Raw genomic sequence first — 18,868 nt, 5'->3', positions numbered from 1 at the left:
GCGCGCCCGGGTCCCATCAGGAGAGTGGTGGTGGTCGCAGTGCCCCGGCACAGGACACATAGCGCACGCGGGCACCGGCTCAGGAGACAGCGCGCCGCAGGTGATGAAACTGGCTCAGGAGGCTGGCGGCGGTGCTTGTGCTGGTCCTATGGCTCGTATGGTAACAAGGAGGGCTCTGCATGCCACCTGTGGCACGCAAACCATAGGTTCGCCGCTGCTGTCTTAGAGCAATCACTTTTAGCAATTTAGGAGGCAACTTTGACCTATTTTTATAGTTTGAATTTTTTTACTTGGCTCCTGTTCACTTTAGTTAGGATGTGCTGGCCATTTTCACTATTTATTTCTAATTCTCTTTTTGGCTTGTGCACTCCCTCCTCCATCAGTCTCAGGTGATTTTAAGTAGTTAGCTGTTCCACTCCTGACCAATAAATTGTAGGCTTTCAGCCCAGGAGAGGTGACAAAGCAGGACAGGGACCCAACAATGAAAGACGCCTCGACGCTGGCTGTTGGGCAAACATATATTGATCAAACTATGCACTAAGTGCTTTCCTTTACTGTAATTTTTCAGATTAATATTACAGGAGTAATTGTGACAGGACTGTAGGGCGACATGATGTGGCTGCTTGTTGTGGCACAATTTCAGCTTGCCCACGGCCTCTGCCTCTGCATGCACCATCACCATCACGTCCAGTTACCCGTCCCTTGCCACACGCCTTGCCCATTTTAAATGGAGTAAAATATTTTACACGTCCCCTACAAATTACTGGATTTGTATCGCAGTAATATTTGATACGTCTGACGGGACGCCCACGGTTTTAAGCACCGGCCTTGTAGTTTATTATTATTGCTCAGCGACCAAGTGTGAATAGGTTCATCAACACACTTTTGCCAAACTGTAAATGGAGTATAATATCTTGCATGTCCCCTAAAAATTGCTGGATTTGTATCGCAGTAATATGGGATCATGTCTGATGATGGAAAAGATCTGGCTGTATTCTGCAGTGCTATCAAGCAGTAAAATGTTGGACTGTATTGCTTTTTAAAGAAATAATCAGGATTAAGACCAAAAAAACAAATTAGCCCTGATATCTAGTCCAATGGATATCTGTAACAGGAAGCAGAAGCATCAGACAGAACGTGCAATGGACCCTATTGTGTTGTATAGTGTCCACAATCTCTTCCTGCCTAACTCCTGCTCTCACCAGTAATATATGCAGCTGGATTAGCTCAGATATGTGTACACCGTGTGCAGAATTATTAGGCAAATGCGTATTTTGATCACTTTGATCACTTTTTATACATGTTGTCCTAGCCCAAGCTGCACAGGCTTGAGAGCCAACTACCAATTAAGTAAATCTGGTGATGTGCATCTCTGTAATGAGGAGGGGTGTTGACTAATGACATCAACACCCTATATAAGGTGTGCTTAATTATTAGGCAACTTCCTTTCCTTTGGCAAAATGGGTCAGAAGAGAGATTTGACGGGCTCTGAAAAGTCCAAAATTGTGAGATGTATTGCAGAGGGATGCAGCAGTCTTGAAATTTCAAACCTTTTGAAGCGTGATCACCGAAAAATCAAGCGTTTCATGGTTAATAGCCAAAAGGGTCACTAGAAGCGTGTTGGCCAAAAAAGGGCGCAAAATAACTGTCCATGAATTGAGGAAAATCAAGCGTGAAGCTGCCAAGATGCCATTCGCCACCAGTTTTGCCATATTTCAGAGCTGCAACGTTACTAGAGTATAAAAAAGCACAAGGTGTGCGATACTCAGGGACATGGCCAAGGTAAGGAAGGCTGAAAAACGACCACCTTTGAATAAGAAACATAAGATAAAATGTCATGAATGGGCCAAGAAATATCTTAAGACTGATTTTTCAAAGGTTTTATGGACAGATGAAATGAGCGTGACTCTTGATGGGCCAGATGGATGGGCCAGAGGCTGGATCAATAAAGGGCAGAGAGCTCCACTCCAACTCAGACGCCAGCAAGGTGGAGGTGGGTTGAGGATGAAGTGAAGCTCAACTCCCAGACCTACTGCCAGTTTCTGGAAGACAACTTCTTCAAGCAGTGGTACAGGAAGAAGTCGGTATCGTTCAAGAAAAACATGATTTTCATGCAGGACAATGCTCCATCACATGCATCCAACTACTCCACAGCGTGGCTGGCCAGTAAAGGTCTGAAAGAAGAAAAAATAATGATGCTTTTTCCCAAAAAGCTCTACTTTTGTCTCATCTGGCCAGAGAACATTCTTCCAAAACGTTTTAGGCTTTCTCAGGTAAGTTTTGGCAAACTCCAGCCTGGCTTTTTTATGTCTCGGGGTAAGAAATGGGGTCTTCCTGGGTATCCTACCATACAGTCCCTTTTCATTCAGACACCGACGGATAGTACGGGTTGACACTGTTGTACCCTCAGACTGCAGGGCAGCTTGAACTTGTTTGGATGTTAGTCGAGGTTCTTTATCCACCATCCGCACAATCATGCGTTGAAATCTCTCGTCAATTTTTCTTTTCCGTCCACATCTAGGGAGGTTAGCCACAGTGCCATGGGCTTTAAACTTCTTGATGACACTGCGCATGGAAGACACAGGAACATTCAGGTCTTTGGAGATCGACTTGTAGCCTTGAGATTGCTCATGCTTCCTCACAATTTGGTTTCTCAAGTTCTCAGACAGTTCTTTGGTCTTCTTTCTTTTCTCCATGCTCAATGTGGTACACACAAGTACACAGGACAGAGGTTGAGTCAACTTTAATCCATGTTAACTGGCTGCAAGTGTGATTTAGTTATTGCCAACACCTGTTAGGTGCCACAGGTAAGTTACAGGTGCTGTTAATTACACGAATTAGAGAAGCATCACATGATTTTTCAAACAGTGCCAATACTTTTGTCCACCCCCTTTTTTAGGTTTGGTGTAGAATTGTATCCAATTTGGCTTTAGGACAATTCTTTTTGTGTTTTTTCATTGAAGACAAATTAAATGAAGATAATAATACCAAAGAATTTGTGATTGCAATCATTTTCAGGAAGAAACTGAGTATTATCAGACAGAATTGCAGGGGTGCCAATACTTTTGGCCACCACTGTATATACACTGCTCAAAAAAATAAAAGGAAAACTCAAATGACATATCCTAGATCTGAATGAATGAAATATTCTCATTGAATACTTTGTTATGTACAAATTTGAATGTGCTGACAGCAAAATCACACAAAAATCATCAATGGAAATAAAATTTATTAACCAATGTAGGCCTTGGTTTGGAGTCACCCTCAAAATTAAAGTGGAAAAACATACTACAGGCTGATCCAACTTTGATGTAATGTCCTTAAAACAAGTCAAAATGAGTCTCAGTATTGCGTGTGGCCTCCACGTGCCTGTATGACCTCCCTGCAACGTCTGGGCATGCTCCTGATGAGTTTGCGGATGGTCTCCTGTGGGATCTTCTCCCAGACCTGGACTAAAGCATCCGCCAACTCCTGGACAGTCTATGGTGCAACGTGACATTGGTGGATGGAGCGAGGCTTGATGTCCCAGATGTGCTCAATCGGATTATGGTCTGGGGAACGGGTGGGCCAGTCCATAGGTTCAATGCCTTCATCTTGCAGGAACTGCTGACACAGTCCAGCCACGTGAGGTCTAGCATTGTCCTGCATTAGGAGGAACCCAGGGCCAACCACACTACCATATGGTCTCACAAGGGGTCTGAGGATCTCATCTCGGTACCTAATGGCAGTCAGGCTACCTCTGGCGAACACATAGAGGGCTGTGTGGCCCTCCAAAGAAATGCCACCCCACACCATTACTGACCCACTGCAAAACCGGTCATGCTGAAGGATGTTGCAGGCAGCAGATCGCTCTCCACGGCGTCTCTAAACTCTGTCACGTCTGTCACATGTGCTCAGTGTGAACCTGCTTTCATCTGTGAAGAGCACAGGGCGCCAGTGGCGACTTTTTCAATCCTGGTTTTCTGTGGCATTTCCTTGGAGGGCCACACAGCCCTCCATGTGCTCGCCAGAGGTAGCCTGACTGCCATTAGGTACCGACATGAGATCCTCAGACCCCTTGTGACACCATATGCTGGTGCGGGTGGCCCTGGGTTCCTCCTAATGCAGGACAATGCCAGACCTCATGTTGCTGGAGTGTGTCAGCAGTTCCTGCAAGATGAAGGCATTGAACCTATGGACTGGCCCGCCCGTTCCCCAGACCTGAATCTGATTGAGCACATCTGGGACATCATGTTTCGCTCCATCCACCAACTCCACGTTGCAGCACAGACTGCCCAGGAGTTGGCGGATGCTTTAGTCCCGGTCTGGGAGGAGATCCCACAGGAGACCATCCACAACTTCATCAGGAGCATGCCCAGGCATTGTAGGGAGGTCATACAGGCACATGGAGGCCACACACAATACTGAGCCTCATTTTGACTTGTTTTAAGGACATTACATCAAAGTTGGATCAGCCTGTAGTGTGTTTTTCCACTTTAATTTTGGGAGTGACTCCAAATCCAGGCCTCCATTGGTTAATAAATTTGATTTCCATTGATGATTTTTGTGTGATTTTGTTGTCGGCACATTCAACTTTGTACAGAACAAAGTATTCAATGAGAATATTTCATCCTTTCAGATCTAGGATGTGTTATTTGAGTGTTCCCTTTATTTTTTTGAGCAGTGTGTATGTATGTATATATATATATATATATATATATATATAATATACATACAGTGCAGACCAAAAGTTTGGACACACCTTCTCATTTAAAGATTTTTCTGTATTTTCTTGACTATGAAAATTGTACATTCACACTGAAGGCATCAAAACTATGAATTAACATATGTGGAATTATATACTTAACAAAAAAGTGTGAAACAACTGAAAATATGTCTTATATTCTAGGTTCTTCAAAGTAGCCACCTTTTGCTTTGATGACTGCTTTGCACACTCTTGGCATTCTCTTGATGAGCTTCAAGAGGTAGTCACCGGAAATGGTCTTCCAACAATCTTGAAGGAGTTCCCAGAGATGCTTAGCACTTGTTGGCTCTTTTGCCTTCACTCTGCGGTCCAGCTCACCCCAAACCATCTCGATTGGGTTCAGGTCTGGTGACTGTGGAGGCCAGGTCATCTGGCGTAGCACCCCATCACTCTCCTTCTTGGTCAAATAGCCCTTACACAGCCTGGAGGTGTGTTTGGGGTCATTGTCCTGTTGAAAAATAAATGATGGTCCAATAAACGCAATACCGGATGGAATAGCATGCCGCTGCAAGATGCTGTGGTAGCCATACTGGTTCAGTATGCCTTCAATTTTGAATAAATCCCCAACAGTGTCACCAGCAAAGCACCCCCACACCATCACACCTCCACCTCCATGCTTCACAGTGGGAACCAGGTATGTAGAGACCATCCGTTCACCTTTTCGGCGTCGAACAAAGACTCGGTGGTTGGAACCAAAGATCTCAAATTTGGACTCATCAGACCAAAGCACAGATTTCCACTGGTCTAATGTCCATTCCTTGTGTTCTTTAGCCCAAACAAGTCTTTTCTGCTTGTTGCCTGTCCTTAGCAGTGGTTTCCTAGCAGCTATTTTACCATGAAGGCCTGCTGCACAAAGTCTCCTCTTAACAGTTGTTGAAGAGATGTGTCTGCTGCTAGAACTCTGTGTGGCATTGACCTGGTTCTCTAATCTGAGCTGCTGTTAACCTGCGATTTCTGAGGCTGGTGACTCGGATAAACTTATCCTCAGAAGCAGAGGTGACTCTTGGTCTTCCTTTCCTGGTGCTGTCCTCATTTGAGCCAGTTTCTTTGTAGCGCTTGATGGTTTTTGCAACTGCCCTTGGGGACACTTTCAAAGTTTTCCCAATTTTTCGGACTGACTGACCTTTATTTCTTAAAGTAATGATGGCCACTCGTTTTTCTTTACTTAGCTGCTTTTTTCTTGCCATAATACCAATTCTAACAGTCTATTCAGTAGGACTATCAGATGTGTATCCACCAGACTTCTGCACAACACAACTGATGGTCCCAACCCCATTTATAAGGCAAGAAATCCCACTTATTAAACCTAACAGGGCACACCTGTGAAGTGAAAACCATTTCCAGTGACGACCTCTTGAAGCTCATCAAGAGAATGCCAAGAGTGTGCAAAGCAGTCATCAAAGCAAAAGGTGACTACTTTGAAGAATCTGGAATATAAGACATATTTTCAGTTGCTTCACACTATTTTGTCAAGTATATAATTCCACATGTGTTAATTCATAGTTTTGATGCCCTCAGTGTGAATGTGCAATTTTCATAGTCATGAAAATACAGAAAAATCTTTAAATGAGAACTTGTGTCCAAACTTTTGGTCTGTACGGTGTATATATATATATATATATATATATATATATATATATATATATATATATATATATATATATATATATCCATGTTGTGGAATACCTATACTAACTAATAAACAAGCAAATCTCTGCCTTACTCAGCAGCAGCTCTCCCTAGTCTGCCTGTTTCCGGGGTACACTGTGACGAGCATAGAATCACCAGGCCTGATATAGACCCGATGATGCTATGCGGCCAGCCAATCACTGTAATGCCACAACCAAGATCGCTACGGTATTACAGTGAGTGACAGGCAATCCCTGCATGTTCATTGGCTGTCTAAAGAGCCCCAAACATGCAGGGTGGGGACCCGAGCTCCCACCCGAGCATCCCGGAAATACCAGAGGAGCGCCGAGCATCTCGAGCAGTGAGATGCTTGGGCGAGTACCGAGCAGTGGCGAGCATGCTCGCTCCTCACTAGTCAACACCCTTTACTGTTGAAAGTGCTCACAAGTAGAGATGAGCGAACCTTTCAAGGTTCAGTTCCGTTCTGATTGACAAATTTTCCGATGTTCGTCGAACATATCCGAACCCCATTGAATTCCATGGGAGGCATAACCAAACACATAGACAACACCTTCAGGGGGCCCCAAAAGCTGCCAAAACAGCTCAAATTAGGGGCAGACACCAGGAAAAGTGGCATCAATGGAACCACAGTCGAAGTTTTATAATGGCACAGCAGCAGTCAGTCATGGGCCATGTATGAGGTATCAGGGTCTGGGCGAGCATTTACAGCTTTGAATTTAACTTCAAAATAAGACGAGGTGGGTGAGGGACCAGTGTAGGCCTGCTGTGCTGGGAGCCCTGATACCACATACAACAGCTCAAACTGCTTTTCTGCCCAGCCACACTCAGGTGGCACAAATATCAGTTTCCTAGACTACTATTGCTCGAAAAATTTAAGGATAGTAACCCATGTAGTTGACTGAAAGTAAGTGCAGGGGTGCTGGTCTGGGAGCCCTTCCACTACAGGCAACACACCAGATGGAGACCCAACTAGGAGTCTCCACATTTCAAAAAATTATTGGTAACATCAGTAAGAGTAGCAACAGCAGGCACAGAAGCCACCACAAAGATGTCACAGACTGCAATAACGCGAGATCAATGTAGCACACTAAAAACTACATCATCGCCTGCACAGTCTGCGATCGGGGTGCAAAAGTCCTTGGAGATCCATGAATTATTCATCTTGATGAAAGTTAGGCATTCTACACTTTCAGGGGACAGCCGGGTGCACTTATCCGTCAGGATACCACTAGCAGCACTGAAGTCACGTTCTGAGAGAACGCTGGGTGCCGGGCATGACCAAAACTCCAAGGCGTGACAGGCGAGCTCAGGCCACTCTTCCATTTTTGAAAACCAAAATGTAAAAGGGTCCAAACCCTCCCTGATGGCATTGATATTGAGCATGAGATACTCTTTCACCATCCACTCCAGTCGTTCACTACGTGTCTGACTTGTACTCTGTTCTGCTGGTTTACAATGTGTGAAAGGACTCACAGAAATTGCTTCTGCCACTTACACTGCTGCTAATGTTTTTGCGTTGACGACTCGACGTTTCTGTGGTTATAAGTCTATAACTGCGATGTACACTATGTGCCTCACTGCTGTCTTGGGTAAACCCACTCTTAAGGTTGTCTACGAGCGTATTTCGATACTCCACCATGCGCTTGTCCCTTTTACTCTTGTACCGTGTATCTAACAGAGTGTCAACCCAGTAGTCAGCACTATTCCAAATCCTAACAATATGGGCATCATGTTGCAGATAGTGCAGCAAGAAGGTACTCCTATGTCGGGCTCTTCCATGAGGTCCAAGTCCATGGTGCACTGGTGGCGGGGTAACACTCCGTCCCCTCCCGCCAACCACGAACAACAGAGAGGGGATCATTATCCTCTTCATCTGTTGCACACCCATCACCTCTTCCTCCTCATCCTCCATCATTTGTTTCTCTGTTTCTGCACCTTCACAAACAGTTTGTCTGGTACCATGAGAACACCTCGATCGCTGTAATCCACCCTCCTTTGGCACCCACCTGTGCGACAACAGTCTGGAACTTAGAGATATTGTTATCTCTATGCATCCTCCTCTGCTTACTCCTCTTCCTCTGGGACCACAACCTCCTCCCGCAGACTATTCAAAGTGTGCTCCAGCATGTAGATGACCGGAATAGTGATGCTGATGACGGCTTTGTCGGCACTAACCATCTTAGTAGCCATTTCAAAACTGTGCAGAAGAGAGCAAAGGTCCTTCAAGGGAAAATGCGATCAAAAAAATTTTTTTTTGCAACAGTTGAAAAAATGTAAAGTATTAATGTTTTGATTTTTTTTACAAAAATATTATCATTTGTTTTTAATGAAGTAAAATATGAAAAATAATTTAAAAAGGTTTGGTATTTCCACTTTTAAACACCAGGGGGAGTAGCAGCTGAAATTTGGCATGAAAACCTAGTGTACAACTAGCTCACATTAGGACTGCAGTGAATGTGGGCTGGATCTGCTCATGAGTGTGATGTTACTCCTCCCCTCCCCTTCTGGGTGTTTGCAACAGGATAAAAAAGGATGAAACTTAGGATCACAGTGTGGAGCTATTTTGTTGGTGACTGCCAGTGATACAGGCAAATACAGTGTCACCAAGAATGGCCAGCAGCGCTGATTCTGTTAGATGGTGATGCTTGTTGTATCATAAACTGGGGCTAAATACGCGGAGTGTTACACATACTGGGATTATTCGCAGTACATGATAGACTACACATATCTACATACCATGCAGGGCTCATTGTAGTGTATCGCACAGGCTGTGATTAGATACATCGGCCTGGGGAGTATCGCACAGGCTGGGATTAAATATATTTTCACTTTATACTGTATTTCTTACTTGAAGCTGCGATCATCTGATCTCTGCTATACGTAGCAAAATACACATGTGCTCATACACAGAAAAATACACATGCACGCTCACACACACAGAAAAATACACACGCACGCTCACACACAGGAAAAAACACATGCACGCTCACACACGGGAAAATACACATGCATGCTCTTACACACAGAAAAATACACAGGTGGTGTAATACATGACCCCGCTCTGTCCACTTCTATGGGAGCAGTGGTGTAATGTGTGACCCCACTCCGTCCACTTCTATAGGAGCAGTGGTGTAATAAGATGTACAATTTCACAAGCCCCTACATATAATAAAAATGCACTCTTTAGTGCCTTTCATGCAGCACTAAAGGGCGTTTATCTTAATAAATGGAAAAAAGCAGCTATAGAACCTTGTTCAGAGAACGACGCTCCATAGGCTGTAGCTGCAGCCACTCCGGGTCCTGCTGTTCTCCACGAGACCCGGCTGCTGTGATGAGCAGTGACCTCAGTAAATACACCGCTCATCAGCGTTGCCGAGTCCTCTGTATAATGGCCCCATATAGTTCCCCACAGTTTAACCCCTTTACAGCCCATGACATATTAATACGCGTCTGTGCCCTGGGACTTAAGAGCCTGACCCGTATTAGTACGTCATGGTGATTGCGCGTGCACACAGGCAGTGCGGGCGCGATCGCCGCCGGGTGTCAGCTGATTGTCACAGCTGACACCCGGTACTATGTGCAGGGAGCGGTCCTGCACCGCTCCCGGCACATTAACCCCCGCAATGCTGCAATCTAAGTCGATCGCAGCATTGCGGAGACAAGGAGAGGTGATCGCAATACTCACCTCCTCTTCCGGCCTCCAGCGCTGTCTACCGCGGCTTCCCGGGTGTTGCCATGACGACCCGATGTCGTCATGACAACATCCGGGTCACCAGGCAGCAGGAACATTGTTTGGTCATGCGCAGTGCACGACCAAACAATCTTCTCACTGTGCAGTGCTGACTGCCTGCATGGCACAGGGATGGTGCTCCATTCCTATGCTATGCAGGCGATCAGAATAAAAAAAGTGATAGTCCCACAGTGGGACAAAGTAAAAAAGTGTAAAAACTCTCAGAAAGTGAAAAAAAAATTATTGTTTTTTAAAAAAAAAAAAAAAAAAAAAAAAAAAATAATCCACCAAAAATAAAAATATAATGTACCCATCAATAAATATTATTATGAAAAAAAAGCAAACAAACAATAAAAGTACACATATTTGGTATCGCCGCATCCGGAACGACCTGACCTATAAAACTGTCCCACTAGTTAACCCCTTCAGTGAACACGGTAAAAAAAATAAATAAAAAACGAAGCAAAAAACAATGCTTTATCATCATACTGCCAAACAAAAAATGGAATAACACGCAATCAAAAAGATGAATATAAATAAAAATGGTACCGCTGAAAACGTCATCTTGTCCCGCAAAAAACAAGCCACCATACTGCTCCATCATCGGAAAAATCAAAAAGTTATAGCTCTCAGAATAAAGCGATGCAAAAAAATATTTTTTTCTATAAAATATCTTTTGTGTAAAAGCGTCAAAACATAGAAAAACGATATAAATGTGGTACCGCTGTAAACGTACTGACCCAAAGAATAAAGCTACCTTATCAATTTTACCACACGCGGAGCAGAATAAAAAAAAAACAAAAAAAACAATTCCTGAATTGGTGGTTTTTGTTTATTCTGCCTCCCAAAAATCGGAATAGAAAGCGATCAAAAAATGTCACGTGCCTGAAAATGGCACCAATAAAAACATCAACTTGTCCCGCAAAAAACAAGCCATCAGATGACTCTGTCTGCCAAAATCTGGAAAAGATATAGCTCTCAAAATATGGCGATGCAAAAACTAGATTTTACAAAAAATGTGTCTTTTAGTGTGTAACAGCTGTCAATCATAAAAACCCCATATGATTCTGGTATCGCTGTAATCGCACCGACCCGAAGAATAAAGTTGTCTAATCACTTATACCGCACGAGGAACGGCGTAAAAAATAAACTCTCAGGTTAGGGTTGTACTAGGGTTAGGGTTGTGCTAGGGTTAGGGTTGTGCTAGGGTTAGGGTTGTGCTAGGGTTAGGGTTGGGCTAGGGTTAGGGCTGCGGTTGGGGTTAGGGTTGGGGTTAGGGTTGTGATGAGGTTGGGAATTTTTTCAAAAGTAAGAAAAAAAGATGACGATATGGTGAATAGTGTTGAGCGCAAGTGCTCGCTACTTGAGTTTGCATCGGGTGCTCTGGTATGCATTGAGTATCGTGGGTATTTGAGCGACATGCTCGAGTCTCTGCCCCATATGCTTCGCGGCCAAAAAAACTTTGCTGGGATTGTCTGCCATGCACGAGCAATCCCCGCATGTTTTTTTTTTGGGTGTCTAATAACCGTGAAACATGGGGGGCAGGGACTCGAGCATGTCACTCGATCACACGCAGTACATGGTGCATACTTGAGTACCTGATCGAGCACTTGCGCTCAAGACTAATGACAACTTATTCAATATGATGACCTAATGTTATCAAATTCTGTGTCATATCTCTAGGTTCAAAATGTTCACTATACCCCTTGATAAAATCCTTGAGGGGTCTAGTTTCCAAAATGGGGTCACTTGTGGGGGGTTTCCACTGTTTAGGCACACAGGGGCTCTCCAAACGCGACATGGTGTCCGCTAACAAATTGAATGGAAAATCGGCTCAAATTATTAGCGGACACCATGTTGCGTTTGGAGAGCCCCTGTGTGCCTAAACATTGGAGCTCCCCCACAAGTGACCCCATTTTGGAAGCTAGACCCCCCCAAGGCACCAATCTAGATGCATGGTGAGCACTTGGGACCCCCAGGTGCTTCACAAATTGATTCGTAAAAATTAAAAAGTGGAAAAAAAATACTTTTTCATTTTTAAGAATTAATTTGTGAAGCACCTGGGGGTTCCAAGTGCTCACTATGGAAACTAGACCCCCCAAGGCACCTATCTAGATGAATAGTGAGCACTTGGAACCCCCAGGTGCTTCACAAATTAATCCGTAAAAATAAAAAAGTGTTTTTTTTTCTCCACTTTTTCATTTTTACAAATCAATTTGTGAAGCACCTGGGGGTTCCAAGTGCTCACTATGCATCTAGATAGGTGCCTTGGGGGGTCTAGTTTCCAAAATGGGGTCACTTGTGGGGGAGCTCCAATGTTTAGGCACACAGGGGCTCTCCAAATGCAACATGGTGTCCACTAACAATTTGAGCCGATTTTCCATTCAATTTGTTAGCGGACACCATGTCGCGTTTGGAGAGCCCCTGTGTGCCTAAACATTGGAGATCCCCCACAAGTGACCCTATTTTGGAAACTAGACCCCCCAAGGCACCTATCTAGATGCATAGTGAGCACTTGGAACCCCCAGGTGCTTCACAAATTAATCCGTAAAAGTAAAAAAGTGTTTTTTTTTCCACTTTTTCATTTTTACGAATCAATTTGTGAAGCACCTGGGGGTTCCAAGTGCTCACTATGCATCTAGATAGGTGCCTTGGGGGGTCTAGTTTCTAAAATGGGGTCACTTGTGGGGGAGCTCCAATGTTTAGACACACAGGGGCTCTCCAAACGCAACATGGTGTCCGCTAACAATTTGAGCCGATTTTCCATTCAATTTGTTAGCGGACACCATGTCGCGTTTGGAGAGCCCCTGTGTGCCTAAACATTGGAGCTCCCCCACAAGTGACCCCATTTTGGAAACTAGACTCCCAAAGGCACCTATATAGATGCATAGTGAGCACTTGGAACCCCCAGGTGCTTCACAAATTGATTCATAAAAATGAAAAAGTGGAAAAAAAAATACTTTTTCATTTTTACAGATTAATTTGTGAAGCACCTGGGGGTTCAAAATGCTCACCACCTATCTAGATAAGTTCCCAGGGGGGTCTAGTTTCCAAAATGGGGTCACTTGTGGGGGGTTTCCACTGTTTAGGCACATCAGGGGCTCTCCAAACGCAACATGGCGTCCGCTAATTATTCAAGCAAATTTTACAATCGAAAATTCAAATGGCGCTCCTTCCCTTCCGAGCCCTGCCGTGCTCCCAAACAGTGGTTTTTCCCCACATATGGGGTATCTGCGTGCCAAGGGGAAATTGCACAACAAATTTTGGGGTCCATTTTTTCCTGTTACCCCTGCGAAAATAAAAAAAATTGGGTCTAAAGTAACATTTTTGTGAAAAAAGTTAAATGTTCATTTTTTTCTTCCACATTCCAAAAATTCCTGTGAAGCACCTGAAGGGTTAATAAAGTTCTTGAATGTGGTTTTGAGCACCTTGAGGGGTGCAGTTTTTAGAATGGTGTCACTTTGGGGTATTTTCTGTCATAAAGACCTCTCAAAGTGACTTCAAATGTGATGTGGTCCCTAGAAAAATGGTTTTGTAAATTTTGTTGGAAAAATGAGAAATCGCTGGTCAACTTTTAACCTTTATAGCTCCCTAACAAAAAAAAATTTGGGTTCCAAAATTGTGCTGATGTAAAGTAAACATGTGGGAAATGTTATTTATTAACTATTTTGTGTGACATAGCTCTCTGATTTAAGGGCATAAAAATTCAAATTTTGAAAATTTCAAATTTTTTGCCAAATTTCCATTTTTTTCACAAATAGACGCAAGTGATATCGAAGAAATTTTACCACAATCATGAAGTACAATATGTCCCGAAAAAACAATCTCAGAATCAGGGGGATCCGTTGAAGCGTTCCAGAGTAATTACCTCATAAAGTGACAGTGGTCAGAATTGTAAAAATTGGCCTGGTCATTAACGTGCAAACCACCTTGGGTTGTAAAGGGGTTAATGGCCTCATATAGTGCCCCACAGTATAATGCCCCCATATAGTGCACCATACTATAATGGCCCCATATAGTAGTGCCCCACAGTATAATGTGCCCCATATAGTGCACCATACTATAATGTGCCCCACATATTACTCCACAGTATAATGGCACCACAGTATAATAGCTCCATATAGTGCCCCACAGTAGAATGTGCCCCATAAAGTGCATCCCGGCGTGTATGGCCTCCATCATCATCCTCCTCTGGCGTGTATGGCCCTCATCATCATCCCCCTCCCGGCGTGTATGGCTTCATATATTCAATAAATAGAAAAAAACAAACACTCCCACGCAGCACTGCGTCTTGTTCAGTGTGTTCAAGGCACATCCGATGGATGATATCCTTGCTGTGCCCTGAACATGTCGGCGGTGATAGCAGCCTGTAGTGTAACACTGACAGGCTGAGATCACCGCTGGCCACCGCCGCACATACGCCGCCCGGGACCTCCGCAGCTGCCTGGGACTTCTTCCGCAGCAGTCGTCTGGGACTTCTTCCGCCGCCTGGTATGACGACGACTTCTTCTTCCGCCGCTGCCGCCCAACTGATTCTGACTGTTATTGTATGCACTGAGAATTGCATGAGATGACAGGGGGGAAATGAAGCCCACACCAATGCAGTGGGCTACAGTAAAATGGCGGCTATCTCCTCCCACAGCTGTGACCTGGACAGCTCAGGGGGCATGCCCAGGTCACAGCTAAAGGCAGGAGGAGCGGCATCTAATGTTAGACATAGAGTCGGTGTCCGACCGCACAGTCCTATGCTCAGGGACTGCCGTAAGTGAGGGTGTAAGTGTCCTGCTCAGAAACTTACACCCCCACCACATGAAAATGGCAGCCCCCAGTGGCTGAAATAAAAATTTATGAATAAAAAACTATTAAAGTGGTACATTTAATTTTGTATTAAAAATAATTGATTACATAATCAATAATTATCTAATACAAAATTAAAAATCGCGGCACCATCCCTTTAATCTGTGCCCACTCCGCAAACTTGACGTGCACCACTTCCGCACTGCATTGGCCCAGGCTATGCAAAATGAGATACTGCGTCAGGGTCATCACTGCTGCCACAGTCGCTGCAACACGCAGAGTGGAATTCTACTACTGTGTCGGCACATAACATATCAATCAGTTAACCAGTAAGGCCAAAGACCTCTGTAGAGATGCAAGACAATGACCCACGGGGTGCGAACAGTGGAAGTGAGCACACAGTGACTGTGCTTTCTCAAGCAGCGCATCCAGGCCAGGATAGTGGCGGAGACCACCAGGTTAAGAATGTGAGCCATGCACACGGCTTTCCATGGCTCCAGGTTCAGTGGAGACAGCCATTGCTCAAACTCCGCCTGGATAGCTGTCCACAACTCTTGAGCTGAGTGACTGTGATCTCCAAGGCATATCCAGTTTAACATTGCCTGACTGCGGTGAGCCCTGGCTGCGCAGTACGGAGGTGGGGTTCTTTCTGCGTTGTTGGAATGCGTGTCCCATTAAGGCTGTGTGCCCACGATGCGTTTTTCAAGCATTTATGCTGCGAATTTCCGCAGCGTAAACCCTTGGGAAACGCTTGGTAAACCTTCCCCCATGGTCTCCAATGCAATTCCGCACTTTCAATGCCCATGCTGCGGATTTTTCAGCAGCGTTTATGCTGCGCTCAAAAATCCGCAGCATGTCCATTAATTTTGCGGAAACGCTGCGTTTTCGCCACCATTGACTTGCATTAGAATGCGCCATTTCCGCAAGACTGCATCTGTACTTGCGTAATTGGCACGTTCTAATGTGCGGATGGTACCCGGGTGTGGAGGACTCTCCTCCACACCCAGGTACCATTAAAAGCTGTAAAAAAAAGAATAAAATAAAAAATAAAGATTATATTCACCTTCCGACGGCCCCCGGACTCCTTCCCTGTGCTTGCCTGCAGATCGCGCAGGACTGAAGGACCTGCGGTGACATCACAGTCATGTGACGGCAGGTCTTTCAGTACAGCGTACCGCGATCTGCCGGCAGCCAGCACAGGAGCGCAGCAAGACTCGGGGGCCATCAGAAGGTAAGTATAGGTTTATTTTTTTATTTTTAACTATTCTCTCGGGTCACACTATATAAATCCATGCTGTTTGCATGGATTTATATAGTGTGACCAAGCTGACAAGCACTTTCCAAGTGATGCTAAAATCGTTTGGAAAGCGCTTGACACCCGCATGCGGAAATTCCAGTGAAGAATGCTTCACATCCGCATGTCCCTGGCAGGAAAAACGCATGTACAATCCGCATGCGTTTTTTTCTGCCAGGGAGATGCAGAAACGCTCAGGAAAAAATCCTGAGCATATCTGCATCGTGGGCACATAGCCTAAGGCAGAGGTTGAGGGTGCAGGTGGAGGCCTTGGAAGAGGTGGAGAAGGGAGAAGCAGTGGAGGAACTGTTAGATAAAGAGGTTTGTCCTGCAAGCCTTAGGGATTCCAAGACTTGTGGAGCAGCCCCTTCCCCACCTGCCCCCACAGCCACCAGAGTCACCCAGTGCCCAGTCAGCGAGATGTAACGCTCTTGGCCAGGGCTGGCTTCAGGTTTTTGTGGGCCCTGGGCGAAAGAGTCTCAGTGGCCCTTTTAACACATGCCACAATTCATTATGCACAGATACCACAGAGAAATATAGTTATAGTACAATGCCAAAGATTTGACTTACTTCTTACATTACATGAGTGATATCTATTGTAAATTCTACAATAGCTCAGAAACCGGCGAATCCTCGCAGCGTACAGTGCAGACCGGACAATACAGTCCTCCATACAGTATTATGGGCACCACATAGTCCTCCATACAGTATTATGGGCCCCATATATTGCTCCATACAGGATACTGGCCCCCATAAAATGCTCCATGCAGAATACCGGCCCCCTTATAACACTCCATACAGAATACTGGCCCCCTTATAACGCTCCATACAGAATACTGATCCCCTTATAACGCTCCATACAGAATACTGGCCCCCATATAACGCCCCATGGAGGCTGTGCCCTCATATAATGCCCCATGCCTCCATACATTAAAAAAAATAAAAAAATCAAATACTCTCCTCACCTGCTGCCGCTGCTCTCATCGCTGTCGCTGCTCTGCTTCCGACTCCTCAGCTGCGTCGCCGTCTTTCCGCTCTCTGCGCTGTGACTGCTCAGTAGAGGGTGCGGTAGAAAGACGTCATCGCGCCCTCTGACATGAGACGTCACAGTCAGGAGCCGCGGAAGATACAGAACCTGCTGCGGAGGCACGGGGAGAGGTAAGTATTGTGCTGGGGCCCTGAGCAAGCGGGGTGGGGGGCGGGCGCTGGCACTGCTCTCCTCCGCTCATGGGTCCCATAGCACGCTGGGGTGCTCAATGGCAAGTGGGGGCCCCCCGCCTGCTGAAGGCCCCGACCCTTGCCGATGTGCGCCGTGTGCTGACGCTGGGCCTGCCCCTGGCCATCCTTGTTCGCCCAGGTGTCTGTGGTGAAATGCATCCTGGGAGACATGGATTTTTTTCAAGGAACGGGTGATGTCTGCGAGATGCTGGTGTAGCACAGGCACAGCTTTCTTAGAGAATTAATGGCGACTAGGCAACTGGTACTGGAAGACTGCGACGACCATCAACTTTCGGAAGCCGTCTTTATCCACCAGGCGGAAAGGCAGCATTTCCGTGGCCAACAGATCGGAGATGGTGGAGTTCAAGCTCTTAGCTTTAGCATGTGTAACAGGAAACAATCTATTACGTGACCACTAGTGATGGTCAAGCAAATTGGAATGCTCGGGTGCTCGACCCGAGCAACGAGCCCAATGTGAGTCTATGGGAAACTCTAGAATTTTTCACGTGGCTCCCCTCTGTGGTCTGCAGAGGGCCTAAAAATTGCCAAAATCGATGGGAACAGTGCTCAAATGACATGGGAACAGCATGAGGTAGACCCCTGGAAGCATTTCTGGCTCCCAGGTCACTGCTGTCAACAACGTTGTCAGAGGTATGACGCCACTTTTACGGACTCACAATAGAACATGTAAAAATGAAACCAAAATGGATTTTCCTGGGAAATATGTTAAGGTAATGACTTGTATATAATGCAAAATAAATAACCAAAAACAAAAATACTCATCCACACCTTGGGCTATGTTCACACGTAGCGTTTTTGATGCATTTTTGCACTTTTGCATTGCTTTCAACCGTGACAAATGCATTCACCGGGAAATGCCATTTTAACATTTTACAACCTTATCTGGCCATGTGGTGTATGAGATATGATCAGACACATCCTGTTTCATTTATGAAGGAGGAACTCTGAAACTAACAAAGCCTATTTTTATAGGGCCATCAGGTGGCCTTTCCTATTCTTAAAGGGCCAGCAGTCGGCCCTCACTATTCTTAGAGAGCCATCAGCCAGCTATGCTTTGTTGTTCCCATTGGTCTCCTATACTGTTATTGCGTATACAGTGAGTGGCAGGGCTGCCCAAAAATTTGGACACACCCCAATACACCTTTGAAGAGACTTAGAGGAGGGCCTCCTGAAAACAATGTTCCCATTATTAGGAAGTGGGTCTCCTATAGTGTTGGCCTATGCAGTGAATGCAAGGGCTGCCAAAAATTGTGAGGCACTCCAATGCCCCTTGGAAGAGACATAGAGGGCCTCTAATGTTCCCATTAGAAAGGAGCGGGTCTCCTATACTTGTAATGCCCATGCACTAAGTGTATGGGCTGACAAACATTTACCCATGGGGGGTATACATGAACATACTGTATAAATTTTTTTT

This window comes from Phyllobates terribilis, unplaced genomic scaffold (assembly GCF_046119375.1).
Source record: "Phyllobates terribilis strain yellow unplaced genomic scaffold, ASM4611937v1 Scaffold_2__4_contigs__length_985480577, whole genome shotgun sequence".
Classification (NCBI taxonomy): domain Eukaryota; kingdom Metazoa; phylum Chordata; class Amphibia; order Anura; family Dendrobatidae; genus Phyllobates; species Phyllobates terribilis.
Note: the sequence above shows the minus strand (reverse complement) of the source record.